Below are 12,763 nucleotides of genomic sequence, written 5' to 3' on the forward strand. Positions count from 1 at the left end.
GGGCCGTGCCGGGCCGCGCGCCCTTTTGTGCCCAGGGCGGGGGCGCCAAGCACGGGGCCCGCGCTGGGTGCCCCTGGCCGCCGCGCACAAAGCGAGGCCCGCGGGCCGGGAGGTGGGCTCGGGGCTCGGGGCGCGGGGAAGTTGGGGCTCCAGGCCCGGGCCAGGCCGCCTGTCAGCGGGGTCGCGGCGGCCGCAGAGGCCGGGCATCCGGAGGGAGGCCCAGGCCCGGAGCCCCCGCCGCCTCCCCCCTGCGAAGTTGCAGGAACTTTCCCCGCGCGGGCTCGGGGCTGGCCGGGCCGGGAGAAGCGGGCGCGCAGCCCGGCGCGGGTCCCGGGAGAGGCGCGAGTGGCGGGCTCCGACGCCGGCAGGGCTGGGGCGTCCGTGGGGGCTCCGGCGAGGTGGCAGCCGGCGCGCCCACCCTCCGCCGTGGCCTGCGAGCTCCCTCGGACCTTGTCCCCGAGGGCAGGACCCTTCCCGGACCCCCGCGGAGCAGCTAGACCCGGCAGGCCTGCAGGTCCCCGGGCGGGAGTGTGGTGACAGAATAGCGTCTGTGAGTTGGATAAGGGGGTTTGTTGTGGCTTTGCCGCCTCCTCCCTGGCCTTCAGCTTTCCCCTATTCCCTTCTCTCAGTTCCCGGCAGGAACACCAGTTTTGACATATCTTACGCTCCTAGAAGACGGTGGGGGGAAAGGAGGTAACGCTAGGAGACACTGAAAACCTCAGCCCTCTTGGCACTTGCCTGTGGCCATGACCTGGCCCCGTGCCTGGGGTAGGTCCCTTCCCACCAAGAAGTAAATGGAGGAGGAGGAAAAGGAGGTGATAGTCTTGCCCAAACTGCTCCAACAGGTTCTCTTGCATCTGACTTTGCCTGTGGAAGGTGTTTGGACCCGGGGCTAGCCAGGGCTGTATGCCCTCTGGGGCTCCAGTCCCAAACCACCAGGAGCAAGCAGCCTGGGGGAAGAGAGGGGTGTGTGGTGGTGGGTGGTCTGGGATTCTCCTTCCAGAGAGGAGACACTCCTGCTGGTTCTAAGCCTGGGTCTTCAAGACTGGTCAGTGGTCCTTAAGAGTGGGCTGTGGCCCTGAGTCCAGTCCTGCCAGTTTACATGTGGGGACCTGGGTGACTGGCATGTGGCAGGGCCTGCTACGTCTGTCAGCCCCAGTCCTGAGTCCTACCTCCATGCTGTAAGAAGGGCCTGGGACTCTGTGGGATGGGGATGCCCACGGAAATCTGGGCTACCTTCCTGGGTATGCCCAGGGCTATGGAAGCCCCTCAGAGCAGGGGAGACTGAGTGTGAACACCGGGCTCTGCCCAGAGCAGGGCTGACATGCACACCGTCAACTGGCAGCCATCAAGAAGTTCATGGCCGGGCCAAAGTGGGTGAGAGCCTCTAAGGCTCCTCATATCCGAGGATGCTGAGCAGCTGGCCCTGAAAAACCCTAAAGTGGTGGGGCCTGTCCCTTCTCCCCCATCTCTGCCGGGGCCCTGACCTGGCAAGCAGTCGCCCCGCTACAGAACCCTCTGGGCACCTGTGTCAGCTCCTGGCTGCTGCCCACACTTGGGGCCCAGACTGGGGAGGGTGATAGGGCGTGAGAAGACCTTTGTCTCACCGCTCAGGGGTCCCTCTGGGAAGGGAAGGCTAGTTCTGAACTGGACTTCAAGGCCAAGGGAAAAACTCCAGGAATGAGGGGCAGGCAGGCGACAGGGGCTGAGAGCTGGCCTGAGCGCTGGTTGCTGTCCTTTGCTGTATTGGCCCATGCAAAAATCCCCAAAGCGGGGATGTTTGGGGAGGCTCCATCTCCTTTTTTCTTATTTGAGGTCTCTGATTGAATCCAGTACAGGCAGTTGATCAGCACAGATTTCTTCTCACGTATTTGGGGTGGCCGTGGAGTCTGAAAGGAGCTGTGCTTTCCCTCGGCCATGAAAGTCATTTTCTCCTGCATCTAATCAAGGGTCATCTGCCAAAGTGAACCCTGTGGGGAAAAAGCCTCTGGGTGTGCCTGCTCCCTGATGGTTCTGGGCAGGTGTGTGATGGGGAGGACAGGCGTCAGGGGATGGTGGGATTGGTACAGCTCTCACAGCCGTGGGCAAAGCGCTTGGTCCCTCAGCATCACTTTCCTCATCAGTGAAATGAACATGTGTGACCAGACCCCTGTGTTTCTTCACCTCCAGGTAGTCCCGCAGGCCCCGGTGGTTCTTTCCTGATATTCGTACTGCTTGTGCTGTGATTTACTTCCTATTTAACATTTCAACTCACTTTTTAAAAGTTTGAATACTTTTAAACTTTTTATTTTGTGGGGATTTTAGACTTCCAAAAGAGTTCCAAAAATGGCATCGTTTCCCTGTATCCTTCCCTGTCTTTCCCTGCAGTCAACATCGTACTTAGCCATGGGACCAGTACCAGAATGAGGTTAACGCTGGTGCCGGGCTGCTAACTCAACTACAGACTTTATTCACATGTATTTAACCAGTGTTCTCCCCTTAATGTCCTTTTTCTGTTCCCGGATCCCACCTTGCATGTAATCCTCATGTGTCCTTACTCTCGAAAATACTGCTTTTAAAAGGAAACCTCGTATCATTCCCTGAAATAGAACATTACTGTAACTTGCCATACACAGTAACTATCAAAATAAACACACAGCTATTGGAGTAAAAAGCCTGTCTGTGCCACCTGTGGCCACATCCCCTTCCTCCAGCCAGCCCCGTGTTGGGGAGAATTGTAGAGAGGGTCTCTAAGTCATCACCCACACTCACAGTGGCTGCGTCTTTGCTCTTGGCAGCTGTGGCGGCAGCCGAGAACTTGTTTGGGATAGAGCTTTGGCCATTTGTGGGGCCAGAGCTTGCTTCTAGGGTGAGTTTTCCTACTCAGGGACTCTGAGCACTCCTCCCAGTGTTCTTGCCATGGTGGGTGGGGCTGCACCGCTGGCCCGGGTTGGGAAGAATGTTCACTATGAGGAGGGAGAATTGTGTTCTCTCCTTGGGGTCATGCATCCTCCATTCACTAGAGGGGCAGTGTGGAGTGGAGGTCGGGGAAACAGGCCCTCCTTTCAGGCCCCCCACTGTCCTTGGGATGTGTGTGCCATACCTGAGCTGTCCCTTCACCAAGTTCTCACAAGATTCTTCCTCCAGCCCCATCTTGACCGTGACTCATCACTCCTGGGGTAGGGATCCTTGTCAGCCCAGCCTTTCTTCTCTGGCACCGACTGGGGTGCTGTCCCAGAATTTGACCTGGGAGGGATGGAGTTTTGTGGCAGTACCTGGCAGGAGGCAGCTGGAGGCCTGTTGCCTTCGGAGGTGTCTTCTCTGCTTCGTTTGGTGGGGATGTGTGGCTCTGCACAGGCACTGAGGAGGACCTGTCCTCTCCTCTTAGGGATCTCACTCTTGCACAAAGCCACTTGGGCCACACACTGTGGTCCCTTGTGCCTGTGTCTTCTAACTGAAGGGTGGAGACCAGACCCCATGCCCTCCACCCCTGCCTGCAGCCGTACATTAGATGACCTGGCATCTCACTTTGTCACCAACTTACTTTGAATAATTTCAATCTGGGAAGCAGGAATGCTTCTGTTAAAGTTTTAAGCATCCTTCACCGGTAGCTTTCTGGCCCTCTTTCCACTGCTTGTTCTATTGCACTGGAAGGGTTTTTGGAGGTGTAATCAGTAAAACTGACTTGAGAGAAATTGAAAGCTGTTCAGATCACTTAAGTGACAGACATTTCATTCATACCTCAGTAAATATTTGTTGGGCACGTATTCTGTATGGAGTTCAGAGCTGGCTGTGAGGGCCCAGGGGTTAGCCAGGGAGCTCCTCTGAGAATGGTGGCAGCCACCCTGGAGGGGGAGTGTCTCAGCAGAAGAGGGGCAGGAGTGGACTGAGGTTTTGACAGGGCGTTGCTGTGGGGACAGGTCGGGAGGAAGTTAGGGGCAGGGAGCCAGTGAGGAGGCCCTGCATGTGTACCCAGGGGGTGGCGAGTGGGGACTGGGTTCGGGAGAAGGGTCACATTCTGGAAGTGCTCAGAAAGTAGAGTGGACAAGACTTGTGTGGCATGGCTCCCTCCAATTCCTGTGTGTCCATCTGTCTGTCTGGGCTCAGCCTGCCCTCCTCCTCAGGGCACTGTCTCTATGTCCATCTCCCTAGGGAGGGAGTTGGCCTTTCTGGGCTCTCATTGTGCCCACCCAGCCTTAAGCTCCTTGGGACAGAGCCATGTCTAGGGGCTACCTGCGAACACCGCCTGGGGCTGTGGCTGTGCCCTGCAGGCCAGCTCTGTTGTTGGCCAGTGGAGTGTGTGTGTCAGAGGGAAGGAGGTCCTGCCATGGGTCAAATCTGGGTGGTCAGAACTGACAGTTAAATGCTAGAACCTCAAATGCTGGGGAGTACTGGGGGAAGGGGTTCTCCTCATGGAGATGTTGTTGTGATGTGTTTAGGAATAATGATTAATCATTTTACAACAAGGAATTCTCCCCCTGTGTGAGTTTTTAGAGTTCTGGAGGAGGTGGGAAGAATGTCAGGCCAGCTTCTAGAGGGTAAAGTAGACATCCCTGTCTGTCAAGGCTTTCCAAAGGAGGTGTGTCTTGAAGGAAGCAAGGAGCTTCATCTTAATTGTCAGAATGTTTGCTGTTATTAAATATAGTTAATATTTGGCTGGAAGTGTGCTTGGTGTGAACCTCTGGACTGCAGCCCACGTTTGTTTGGGGCTGCTTGGGTGCGGTGTGGCCACAGATGCCCTAAAATCTGGGCAGAGGTTTGGGTGGACCCTGCCACCCCTAGCCACCCTCTTTTTCGGCCATCCCGATAGTACCTCGAAATATGCCAGGTCCTCTAAAAGAGTGAGTTTTTCTGGTGGGAGCAAGTGTGGGCCGGAAAACAGTGTTCCATGACGCAGTTATCTGGGAAAATCTCACTTTTGAAATTTAGGGTGTGGGTAAAACAAAGTCCATCTCTTGGTTTTTTAAATAAGACAGGCCTGATTGTGCTGCAGAAGCTAACATTCAGTTGGGGTTTAATGCCATAGGGGTTTTTCATTCATGATGTTTGGTTCACATGTCGACTGTGAGGGGCAGATCGTGTGGGTCACCCTATCACCTCCATTCCCAGCGTGGACACAGAAGCAGCCAGGGCCTCTGTCACACGCAGGTCTCTGGCTTCATCAGTGCACTCTGAGCTGCAGCAGGTGGACATACTCACCTCCCAGGGGGTGCAGGTGAGGATGTGGTACCTGGCTTAGGTTATTCTGGCTCAAGGGCCTGAGCAAATACAGGGGCTGATAACTGCTCGTGTCCATGGTTTCGGCAGTGTAACATGGACGGAAATGTAGTCACAGAGGAAGGCCACATACTGAGCTAGGGGATGGGAGGTGCTTCCTTGTCCAAGCAGCTGACAACAGCAGCTCCCTTCTGGGTCTGAATATGCCCAGTGTCTCTCAGGGTCTCTCGCTGTAGTGCCTTCCTCTCTGCATCTCTCCTTCTCTGTCCCCTGTCTTCTGCCAACCTTGATTCTCAGCTTTTTGGTTCCATGGCAGATCTGTGGCCCTAGCTGTGGGGGTCCAGAATGGGACTGGGCTTCTATGCTTCAGGGTGCAGGACCTATTTACTTTTCTCCTGGACCCCCCCACCACCATAGTACTGGGTCACTCACAGAAAAACATATGAGCATATTTAGAATTCTAGCCAGTGGTTTGGATCTCAAAACATAGGAACTGAAAAATCTTTGTGATATCTGTCCCTGTCTATCAAAGCTTTCCAAAGGAGGCGTGTCTTGAAGGAAGGAATTTGGTGTGAGCCTCATCTTATTCACCAGAATGTTCGCTTTTACTGAAAATATTTAGCTAGAAATGTGCATATAGGGAAACGAGCCTTCTACCTTTTTTAAAAATTAAGGTGGAATTCATATAACATAAAATTAACCATTTGAAAGTGTGAAGTTGAGTGGCATTTAGTGTCTTCGTAGTGTTGAACAACCACCACCTTTATTTGTTCCAAAACATCTTCCTCACTCCTCAGGTAAACCAGTGTCCGGTAAGTAGTCGCTGCCCTTTCTTTCTCCCACTCGCCCCTGACACCCACTAGCCCCCGACAGCTAGCAGTCTGCTTTCTGTCTCTATAGGTGTGTCTATTCTGGATATTTACTATTTCATATAAATAGAATCATACAATATGTAACCTTTTGTGTCTGACTTCTTTCACTTAGCACAATGTTTTTGAGGTGCATCCACATTGTATCATGTGTCCGTGTTTCATTGATTTTTATGGCTGAATAATATTCCATTGTGTGGATAGACCACAGTTTATCCATTCATCAGTGTATGGGCATTTGGATTGTTTCCACCTATGGCTGTTGTAAATAGCGCTGCTATAAACACTTGTGTATAAATATTTGTTTGAACACCTGTTTTCAGTTCTTTGGGATATATACTTGGGAATGGAATTGCTGGATCATATGGTAATTCTATGTTTAACTTTTTGAGTAACCAGCAAACTGTTTACACAGGAGCTACATTATTTTAAATTCTCCTCAGCAACGTTCCAATTTCTCCACATCCTCGCCGACACTTGTTTTCCTTTTTTTTTTTTTTAATTAAAGCCATCCTAGTGGGTATAAAGTGGGATTTCTTTATGTTTTTGACTAGCATTTCTCTGCTGACCAATGATGTTGAACAGCTTTCACATGCTTGTTGGCCATTCGTATATCTTCTTTGTACAAATGTCTACTCAAGGACTTTGCCCACTTTTACATTGGATTGCTTGTCTTTTTATTGCTGAAGTGTTAGAGTTCTTTATATAGTCTAGATACTGTATCCCTTTTTTTTTTTTTTTTTTTGAGACGGAGTTTTTCTCTTGTTGCCCAGGCTGGAGTGCAATGGCATGATCTCAGTTCACTGCAACCTCCGCCTCCCGCGTTCAAGTGATTCTCCTGCCTCAGCCTCCCGAGTAGCTGGGATTACAGGCGTGCGCCGCCACGCCCAGCTCATTTTGTGTTTTTAGTAGAGATGGAGTTTCTCCATGTTGGTCAGGCTGGTCTCAAACTCTTGACCTCAGGTGATCCACCCACCTTGGCCTCCCAAAGTGCTGGGATTACAGGCATGAGCTACCGCGCCTGGCCTAAATGCTGTATCCTTATCAGATACATGATTTGCACATACATTTTTCCATTCTGTGGGTTGTCATTTCACTTTCTTGATAGTGACTACCGATGCACAAAAGTTTTTAACTTTGATAGAGTCTAGTTTAGCTCTTTTTTCTTTTGTTTGTTATGCTTTTGGTGCCATTTCTAAGATTTCATTGCCAGATCCAAGGTTATACAGGTTTACTTCCATGATTTCCTTTAAGAGTTTTATAGTTTTGGCTCTTATCTTAGGTTTTTGATCCATCTTCTGTTTATTTTTGTCATGATGGAAGGTAGGAGTCCAACTTTATTCTTTTGAAGCTGGATATCCAGTTCTCTCAGCATCATTTGTTGATGACTGTTCTTTCTCCATTGAATGATCTTGGCACCCTGGCCAAAAATCTTTTGACCACATACACAGGGGTTTATTTCTGGACTCTCAGTTCTATTCCATTGGTCTATATGTGTCTCCTTATGCCAGTACCACACTGCTTGATGACTGCAAAGTTGTAGTAAGTTTTGAAAGCAGAAAGTATGAGTCCTCTGCTTTTATATTCTTTTTCACTGTTGTTTTGGCTATTTTGGGCTCCTTACATTCCATATGAGTTTGAGGATTGGCTTTTCCGTTTCTGCATAAAAAGGCTGTTGGAATTTTGATAGGGATTGTGTTCAGCCTGTAGATTGCCTTGTCATCTTAATAATATTAAGTCTTTTGATCCATGAACATGGAATACCTCTTCACTTATTTGTGTTTTCTTCAGTTTCTTTCAGCAGTGTTTTATAGTTTTTGGTTTATGAGTCTTTCACCTCCTCAGTTACATTTATTCCTAGATGTTTTATTCTTTTGGATGCTATGGTAAGTGGTATTATTTTCTTAACTTCTTTTTCAGATTGTTCATTGATGGTACTTTTATCTTTTTTTGTAATCACCTTTTAATGTGTGGTGACTGAATTTCCAGAACTGTACACGTGCAGGGTGCTGCCCACCCCTGGCATGCTCTCCGTGTTCATGCATGTGCTGCTGTGTGCCCCAGTGCGTGCCTAAGTACTTGTGAAGGAGGGTTGCCATCTTCTTTTTTAACCGTGAGTCAGATGTTGAACTAGGCATTTTCCATACATGTGTAAGACTTCTGTCATATTGTGTATGGGTCTCCGTCTCCTTTCCCTGACCACCACCCTCCCCGGGGGCTGTCTTTTTGGCTACATGCTTCTCTGCTGAGGATGCTTCTGTGGAACAAGGCCAGGGTTCTGGATTGCTAGAGTAAGGACAGCAAGCACAGTCATGGAGCAGTGCCAGCCACTTTGTGTGAGCAGCATGTGGCCTCTGATCTCCATGCATCGAGTGGATGGTTCTGCTCAGGTGGAGCGCATGTGTAAAGCCCTTGTTCATTCTTGTTCCTGACATGCCATGGGTTGGGCACAAGGCTACAGTATTGGATAAACATGAGGATCTGATTGGCCTTGGAGAGTGCTCTGGGAGCAGGATCTGACCTGGGGACTGATACACCCACCCCTGGGGCTGCCAGACTCAGGCGTTGAACCCTGACCCCAGCACCTTCACCCCACAATTCCAGATCACTAAGATCTTATTGTAACTTTGTGATTTTGTCCCTTATTTTACCCTTCCCCTATAAAACCGCGTCAAGGCATGTTCTGTGTATGAATCTTAGGGAAAGCTTGGGCCGTGTAAAGAGCAGTCAGGAAGCACTTCCCAGGAACACTGGGCCTGGTGGCAACGTCGAGTGGAGCACGAGGCCGTTCCCTGCCAGGTCCCACGTCACCAGCCTCCTAGGCTGACCTGCTTTTGCTGGAGCAATGGTGCAGACTGATTTAGGAGTTCAGGCCCATTTCCCTGAAGGAGAGACTGGGACCTGGGATCCTAAGACACGTGGTATCCTGGAACAGTATAGAAACTGCAGCCTTAGCTAGTCTTCTGCACATTGCCTGGAGAAGGGGTGAAGTGAGGCTTTGGGAGGGCTCACTGAACCCAGGGGAGAGGGAAGGACCCCGTGGCCCTGCATGAATCAGCACACACAGGCTCAAGTGGGAAGCAGGGAGGAGTCTCACTAAACCTTCTCTGGCTGGAGTCAGCCAGACACGAGGATTAGTTGCCCTTGGTGCTTGTGGAATCTCTCCCTGGAAGTGGGAGGCCCTGTGGCGACCACTGCCCAGCAGCACATAGCAGAGGTGTGCAGAAGCAGCCAGGCGGGGAGAGGCTTCCTCCACCGTTTGTACCCAGCACTAGGCACTTCTGGATGCCACCCTGTTCCTTGCAGCAGCTCCCCTGGTGGGCTTTGGATGGAGGGGTTACTTAGGAGAAGCCAGCTGGGGGAGGGCCAGCAGCCGGCCAACAGCCCCCACTCCTCCCATGCCAGCCAAAGTGCAGGCCGGATGGGAACAGTTTGTGAGGCTTTTGTGCCACTCCTGGCTATGCTTGGTCACTCTGCATGTCACACATGAGGAATCCTGAGTCTCAAAAGGGCCCAGGCATCCAGCACGAGCTGCGCCAGGAGTCAAGAGGTTTGCCATGACTGGGCTTGGCTCATTGTTTATCAGTGAGCATGTCCATCAGTCTGTCCGTCTAGCTGGTGACGTTTCCTGAGCACCATGGGGGGCCAGGCTCTGTTGTAGGCACGGGCAGCAGTGAGGAAGACCGCATGGCCCCTGCAGCTAGTGCTGGGGGACAGGGTTGGGGTGGCATGGCCCTCATCACCAGCCGCCTACGAGTCTGTGCCAGAGCAGATTGGGGTGACAATAGACTGCACTGTGTGGGGTGAGGGGCAGCATGTGGCTGGCCCCCAAATGAGGGGAGATGTGGTTAGGGAGGCACCTTGACCTGTTAGCCATGGGTGGGAGTTACATTTTGGCCCCAGTGCAGGAAGATGAGGACAAGGCACAACTTTCTTTAGTTTGCAGTCTATAAAGTTCTCTCAGAGTTCTGTGGGAGGCGTGGAGTATAGGGCAAGATGGAGAGAGGTCAGAGACTAGTTAGGGGCTGGCAGAGCCCTGGGTGAGGGACGGAGGAGCCTCAGGTGAGGGATGGAGGAACGCCGGGTGAGGGATGGAGGAATCCCAGGTGAGGGATGATGGAGGAGCCCCAGGTGAGGGATGGAGGAGCCCTGGGTGAGGGATGGAGGAGCCCTGGGTGAGGGACGATGGAGGAGCCCTGGGTGAGGGATGGAGGAGCCCCGGGTGAGGGATGATGGAGGAGCCCCGGGTGAGGGATGGAGGAGCCCCAAGTGAGGGATGATGGAGGAGCCCTGGATGAGGGATGGAGGAGCCCCGGTTGAGGGATGGAGGAGCCCCGGGTGAGGGATGGAGGAGCCCCGGGTGAGGGATGATGGAGGAGCCCCGGGTGAGGGATGGAGGAGCCCCGGGTGAGGGATGGAGGAGCCCCAGGTGAGGGATGGAGGATCCCTGGGTAAGGGATGGTGGAGGAGCCCTGGGTGAGGGAGCGAGGAGCCCCGGGTGAGGGATGATGGAGGAGCCCCGGGTGAAGGAGGAGGCAGGAACCCTGGGTGAGGGAGGATGGAGAGGTCTGGGTGAGCGATGGAGGAGCTCTGAGGGGTGGGAGGGCTGGACAGGAGGGTGTCTCCTCCACCCTGCCTGTCAGGTGCTGCTTCTGCCCGAGCTCCCCCAGTCCAGTTGGAGGTGGAAACACTAGCTGCTATTTGGTCTGGAGGTTCTCATGGGACAGTGTTGTTATGTGACTCTCGTGATCCCAGGCTGTGTCTGTGTAGCCAGCCCTCTGGTCCACCTAGGGCCCATCTGTCCCCGGAGCCGCCCATTGGCCTCACTGACCAGTCCCCTCTCCAGCAGCGTGGGCCCCCTGTCTGCTGGGTAGCCCTTGACCCTACCATTGGCCGTCTTGCCACCTGCCCGCTGTGTAGGCATGTGACTTGGATCCTGGTGAAGGAGGTGGCTGCATGCGGGGTGGGCAGGTGAAGCAGCAGCACAGGGTCCCCTCCCTGGAGGCCCCCATGACAGTGGGCTGGGTGCCTGGACAGTCGTGTGTCTGCGGGTCTGGGCGGCCACTGCACCTCTCTCCCTGTCACTGAGCAGCAGCTGGGGGCAGAACCACAGCTCTGCGGACCTGTTCATCTCAGTGCCTGACCACATGCTCTGGAGGGAGGACCTGTGCCCTGCACTGTGTGGCCCTGGGCTGGCAGGTCACTTCCTGTCGCAGGTGTACCTCTGGATAGAGACGGTTCTGTCTTCCTGCCTGGTGGCGTTGTGTTGGGGACCATGGGACTGTGGGGTAGGAGGGAGCAGCTCCAGGTGAGCTCTGGAGTCAGCTAGGGTGAGAGGTCCGTTCTAGCCTGGGAGCTGTGAGAAATGATTCCTCAGGGCAGACACAGCCCTTCTCAAAGTTAAGCCAGCAATGAGAATAACTCCCTTTGGAGGCCGGAGGGCATAGATCTGGAGGGAGCCTGTACCTGAGAGGCCCGAGTCTGTGGGACTCAGAGGATGAGCCCAGCCTTACTGAAGCCGCTCTCCCCCACTGTCTCCTCACTCCCTGCCTCCTAAAAAAACACTTTATGGGCCGGGCACGGTGGCTCACACCTGTAATCCCAGCACTTTGGAGGATGAGGCGGGCGGATCACGAGGTCAGGAGTTCGAGACCAGCCTGGCCAACCTGATGAAACCCCGTCTCTACTAAAAATACAAAAAATTAGCTGGGCGTTGTGGTGGGTGCCTGTAATCCCAGCTACTCAGGAGGCTGAGGCAGGAGAATCACTTGAACCTGGAAGGCAGAGGTTTGCAGTGAGCCGAAACTGTGCCACTGCACTCCAGCCTGGGTGACACAGCGAGACTCTGTCTCAAAAACAAACAAACAAAAACTCCCTGTGAAATCTCTGTTCCTGGTCCTGAAGGCAATGCCAGGAGTGACCTGGTGGTATTTATGTTTAGGGAAGTCCCCCTGGCTACTTGAAGGGCCACCCTTCACTCTACCAAGTGAAGAAGAGAGGGACCTTGGAGGCAGCAGGAAGGTGAAGCCACTTTCCCGGGGCCCTCAAGGTCCAGGGACTCTGAGGCTTAGTCACGTCCTGATACGTGTCTTTCTCTTGTTCCTTCTGCAGAGCAGCTGTCCCAGCCACAGTGCTGGGAAGGAAACAAGCGCTCAGTGAAAGTTTGGAGCAGGAAGCTTTATAAGTAGGCAGATTTGGGTTCAGTTTGAGGGAAACCTTTCTAATAATTGAAACTGGCCCCACAGCAGACACTGTGTAGGGAAACTGTGTGTATGGTGGGCAGGGTTTCTCAGCCCCTGCACCGCTGACGTCTGGGCTGGAGAATTCTTTGTGTAGGGGCTTTCCGTGCACTGTAGATGCTGAGTGCTGGTCTGCACCCAGCAGATGCCAGGAGCACCTTGACGCCTGCCCCCCACCCACATTTGTGACAACCCAGAGTGTCGTCTGCAGAAATTGCCAACTGTCTCCTGGGGGACACCGTTATACCCAGTTGGGGGCAAGAAATGACTAACCTTCTGCTGAATGCATTGTGTCTTTATCACTTGGAAATTAAACTCAGTGACCCACCTGTCTTTTCTTATATTTATTTATTTTTGGTAAGGCATCAGCTGCATTTACTCATCAGAAATGTTTTGATTGAATTTATTTTGCAAACAGAACATTAGCACATGGTAAGAAAAGTTTTAAAAAGAGTGAGA

The sequence above is a fragment of the Piliocolobus tephrosceles genome, chromosome 14 (genome assembly GCF_002776525.5).
Source record: "Piliocolobus tephrosceles isolate RC106 chromosome 14, ASM277652v3, whole genome shotgun sequence".
Taxonomy (NCBI): Eukaryota; Metazoa; Chordata; class Mammalia; order Primates; family Cercopithecidae; genus Piliocolobus; species Piliocolobus tephrosceles.